This window comes from Bombus pyrosoma, linkage group LG2 (assembly GCF_014825855.1).
Source record: "Bombus pyrosoma isolate SC7728 linkage group LG2, ASM1482585v1, whole genome shotgun sequence".
Lineage (NCBI taxonomy): Eukaryota > Metazoa > Arthropoda > Insecta > Hymenoptera > Apidae > Bombus > Bombus pyrosoma.
The window spans coordinates 1863187-1869186 of NC_057771.1; positions in this window are offsets into that span (position 1 = coordinate 1863187).

Here is a 6000-nt window from a genome sequence, read left to right on the forward strand (position 1 = left end):
TAATTCGAGTTGGGGCAATCATTAGCAGTAACTTACTTATAGTAATTATTTATCACGTGTACGCTATTTTTGGTGCGATGAGTTGTTTTTGTTAACATTTTCCTTCATTCGTTCTTTTTTTATTTTTTTTCGAATTTATGTGGTCTTGAAGGAAAGCAAGAATCGAAGGAGTAAATAAAATTTTGTACGATGAGATTGACCAGTAGTTAGTTTTGCAGAAATATCTGCTATGATGCTGTTTGTTTTTTTTTTAGATTTAAATTAATCGTATTCTCTATTATTACATGTTGTCGAGGTTATAAATATAAGTACATTATAATTTTAATAATTACATTACAATTGAAAGTGATAGAGAGCACGTTAATACATTTACAAAATTTACAAAAAAATTAGCCTTGGTGTGTAATTCTAACTGAAAATTACAAGAGACAGCAATAAAAATCTATTTATAGCTCTTTATTTCTGGACCCTGTAATTCAAACAACGTTTATATTGACCTTTCTTTTTATTTTTTTCCTTTGCTTCACTAAATTCTATTTCCTTCGTAGCGGCGGTGTTCAGGTAACGGGTATACAAAAGAAAGATGTAGAGTTTTCCTAGAAGTGAGAATTACTTCAACATATATTACTTTTTACTGTCTGTTTTTTATTCATTTATGTTACTAAATGCAGTAATTATAGACGTATAATAAAATCATGAGTTTCTTTTAAATTTATGATCTTCACTTACAAAATCATAACGTTGACTGCCAATAACAAACATGGTATTAAAAAAAACAAAAATTAGTTTTTAATAAACGATTTGTACTAATCAGCATTGATGCATCATACTACTCTTTGTTTCTGATATTCTTGACTCATATTCATATATTAATTTAAAAGTCAATCATACTTATCATGAAAGTGCTAATGTTTTGTTATATGTATAGCGTTCGAGGTCTTTTTTAAAGTACAATCTTTTAAGTGTTATAGTTTGTTATTATATCAATATTTAATAAAGTAATAATGCTCTTTGAATATAGAGGTATAGTCATATAAATTTTGATATTTCTTGATGTGAGCAGGTTTCCTTCATTTAATTTATGTGATGTTTTTTGTTACATTTTTAGCTTTTTATGCTAACAATCATTTTTGTGGATTAATCTTGTGGATATATGCGTTCTAGTATTTTCTTCATAATCAATATATTTATAAAATTATCGCGATTCTATAGAAATATAATATATAAAAAAATACTAATCTTATAATGAAGTATTAAATGTCAGAATATAAATATTACATCTGTCTCAAGTGAAAATCTGTAAAGTTTAGGGTAACTTATAAATCATCTTTTTATCAAGATATAGTAATAACATGATGATTTCTGCCATAGGTATATATAATTATAAAAAATTAATTTTAATAAGATCGTTCTATTATTCTGTGAATAATATAAAAATAAATAATCTTGGCTGATATTACGAAGAATATTGTCTTTAGACGCGTTTTATGTGTTCAATATAAATTACTCAGTGAGTATATAATATAATTTACTAACTTGGTGATAGATTTTTATTGTATATCGAAAGTAGAATATTTTTCGTTTTATTTGTTTTCATGTTTATCGAAGAAGATATCTGTAGTTTGAATGTTTCGTTTTGCATTTCTTTATAATGACTAACACAGTAAACATAGCTGGTTGCTAGTTATGAAATAACTAATATTAAAATTTATTTTTTAATCAAAAGTCAATCTAATATCTATTAGGAATATTTTATTAATATATAAATTCATGCAACGCACGTGATAATATTTCAAAAGTTGTTTTATTAGTAATTTAAATTTCTAGGTACGTATTTCGTAGTTGAACCTTTTAAAATAATCAAAGGCGAGCCATAAATGTCATTTTTCTCATAAAACGAGAACAATGATTATGTATTATGAAGTATTAGATGAATTTACTGTTCGATAACTAAAAGAGTTTGTGCTTCTCTCGACGTAGCAAATGCAGTGTCATCGAGGGCATTCGTTGGTATTAAAAAACGCAGAGATTTAAATGTTGGTGCATACCGCCAGAATACTTTTATTTTGTGTTATAGAGGTTTCGTTAGAATGCAAAGTTACACGTATAATTCAAGCGAAAGCATATTCGTCCCTTTATCGAATAAACTTAGGTACCAATTGTCTGCAAATCCTTGAATCCTCTATCCCTCCTTCGATTTCCGCAAAAATCGTTCGTAACGGACGAAAAAATATGAAACTATTTGAGTGAATGCATCAAATTTATTATAAATACTCACAACTTGATGCGAAAAAGAAAAAACCGACGAATTATACACATAGTATCTAACAAAATACGGAACGTTGTATTTCTTGGTAGAACGCGTGACTCTTTTTTTTTGTATAAAGTGTATAGCAGACACACGACTCTGCTTCGAGCAAAAAAAATAATATTTCGAGAGAAAAAAAGCACAAGTTAACACCAAATTGTGAAATTTTTTTGCAACTTCCTTATCTTCATATTATAGTATAACACACGTATCTTTCTCTCTCTTCTTTATTTTCGCTACCTCAGCCACTCACTTTTATCCCATATTTCTTCCGACGAAGAAAAATGATAGTAGTGTATTTATTTCGGCGATTTAATCCTCTAAACGCCGGTGAGAGTCGCGTGGACCGCAGATAGCTTCGAGGATTGTGTATTTTATACGTTATATAGGTCTATGCGTAATCAACACGTTGACTGCTATGAAGGTCTATAGTTGTCACTGACCTCATAATCATCATTGATTGTTATTGGCCATGTTGGAATTAATTAAAGCGTTTAGATGAAATAAACAGTCATATTGGGAAAAACTTCGATAATTATTCAATGGTACAATATAAAGCACAAGCGTCCCTTAATTTAGGCGAGTTTTTTTTTACGGGAGTCTTTCTTTTTACGCGAATGATTATAGCGCAATTTACGCGGCCAGAAAATATATTTTCCTAGAAGTTTGAAAAGTAACAAGTGTAATTTATTCTGTTGAAACGCGTTAGTGCTGTATGAGACAAGAATAAAAATACATTACGTTGTGTTAGTCATCATACGTATATATATTTTTTCTTTTGTACTGATAGACTTTATTTACGCGATTTTGAATTTACGTGAAAATGAATGCACATTGAACGGATACTCCGCGTAAATTGAGGGACGATTGTATTAAACGAATCGTGAACAGATTAAAGAATCTTAGTTTTTAATAAAGCGATAACGTACACAATGTAGCTATTCGGCAGTCATTGCGTTGATAATAATATTTATCAATTACTTAGAGTAATAATTGACGATTTATAAATACATAACAATATAACGAGAAAATATAATTATTTAGTAATTGTTTTAGCGAAATGCGTTTTACGCGTAGCTTTCTTTATCATACGAACAATGAAGAATGTAATTATTATACTCGATGTATGTGTACGTATGGATTGTAATATCGTGTTTGTGTTAATGTGCTATCGATTTTCGTCATCGTTTTGCCGATTCTATGGGTTAAAAATAGAAAGTCATACCAGGTGATACTCTGCAACAACTGCCAATCAGAGAACAAATCAGAAACAAATGGTACTATTAATTTATCATTTTAAGAGGTCCCAAACACGACACGTCGTAATTATTCTCCGGTCGTTAGAAGATTAAGCAGCTTCGACGAAGTACTTAGTTTAATAATCTTTCGCGAGAAAAGCGAGCACCCGCGTAGATACTGTGTGGTTCTTGCATTACGATCACGTGTGATGAATCTTTAGATAATTACTGGATTACATGTATTCGGATATTATTTCCGTTATAACTTGCGAATTAGACTTATCAAGCGAGTTTTATGTGATTGAGAAACCTGTGTTTTGCGAATGACAAACGACTAACAATAAGAGATTCGAACGTTGTGTGATAATTTAAAGTTAATGCCCAATGTTCGTAGAAAATTTGTAAATTTTTGTCACGAATGTATTTACTTTGTTGATAGAAGAATCATAAAGAAAAGAGGAAAATTTTTCTGCAACATAGGACAGGACATTGATCACTGCGCAAATATTTATGAAAATGTAAGATAATAAAATAAGACGCGAAACATGCTAGAAACTAGTTTGCATTAAGTCACATGTAAATCTGCTCTTCCTCATAAAATTATATGTCATTTCAATAGATTGCTATATTATAGAGCACAATAAACGATAGAGATCAACACCAAAACTACCTAAGACTAAAATATAAAATTTGTGTCAAAGAGAAAACAAAGAGGCACGCTAACGAATTTACAAAATTTCTATAAAAAGAGAACGAATTGCTAATTTTGATCATTCTGGTAGTTTTGGAATTAATCATGATAACAGTGATTAATGTTTCAACCTGTTCTGAATATCCTACGATCCATTAGACGATCAATAACGATTTAGACAAATGTTCACGCTAAAGAGAAATTATATGATTGAATTGTATCTATTGCGTATTTAATGCGTCTAGCGATTTTATTGTATATTTTTACCTAACTGAATCTAACGGTCAGTTTCATCGTACGAGAATACACGGATCGTATGTGGGAATGTAAAAAAGAAGGAATGAGGAAAAAACGAAAAATGTGCGGCGCTATCGTTTTCATTCGTTGTTGACAGCCGAATAGTTGAGGTTGAGATTCGAATGCCCGGGGAAAAGATTTATTGTAATGTAAAATGCACGATACACATGCATATATGTATGTATGTAATTGTTTTTAAAGATAATTGTGAACAAAAAGAGAAGTATAACAAAGATAAACTGATACGCAGAATCTTTATTTACGAAAAGAAGCAATTCGATATTACTAGATTTATAATAGGGGAGAGCACAGAAGAATACGACAGAAATAAAAATATTAGCGTCACACCCAGGATTAGTCTGCTTCATTTTGGGAAGCTATCCGCTTTTCAGCATACAACAATTTTGTTTTTCCTGATTTTTGTGTCATCACTAATAAGAAGTAATTCGAGAATCCGTAATTCAATTTTGAATGTAAACACACTGTGTGTGTGTGTCGATTAGTTATCTAAAGCAAGTATGTACAAAATACACGTTAATCGTGATATTACTTGAGATAAAATTTGAATTCTAGTAAGTAAAAATCCACTAACGAATAAACGATAGAACTACGATTACGAAAATAGATCTCAGAAAATTGATTTTAATAAAATGATAATTACGAATTTTCTTATTGTTTCCTGTTTAACAAATTGAGAATTATTGAGAAATTGAGAATTCTTCCATTATGTACGAAATACAACTCCAACATTCTTTAACACGTTGATTGCTACGGTAGTCGCCGGTAGTCCGTGTTTCTAAATATTTTAGAGTGATAAAAATGAATGTTTAGGCGAAACATATAAATCAGCAAATGTATGGCCGTAAAATCAATCGATATGAAGACGTGAAAAAGAAAAATTGATTTTATCTGTTGCAGGTGGTAGCCAATCGGTTGCCAGTTACGAGGACCTAAGTTCGAGTAGCTTTAGTTCGGCAAGCAGAGCTTCTCTGGATGCAAGGGGTTCGCCAACACCTTCCTATGGTGCTGAAAACATGATGGTCTTTCCTGGTGATAGTAGCGGATCCATTTGAGATTATTTGAGATGCGCAGCCCTGTTACCGAAATGGTTGCGCTGTCTCAGATAAATCGTACGAGAATCGTTACTGGCTCTGTGCCACTGCAAGTAATTCCGATTTTCTGCTCAAACAAGCCGGGGACTTGCGGGGATAAAAAGGAAAAGGATAACTAAAGAAACAACAAAAGGAAGTATACCGCTGTGCCATTTCTGTGAGCTTTCTCCTCCCTCTCCCAAAAAATGTGCACGTGACACTCGCGCGGTAACCAAATTTCTTTTTACCTCGAACTTTCTTGGAGGGATTATAGAGAAAACGCGAGTCGACCGAGGCGTTCGCTTTGAAAGAAGAAACTTCGAGGAAATTTTTTCGAGGATAATTTTTAACACTTAGATGAGATGCAACTAGGGT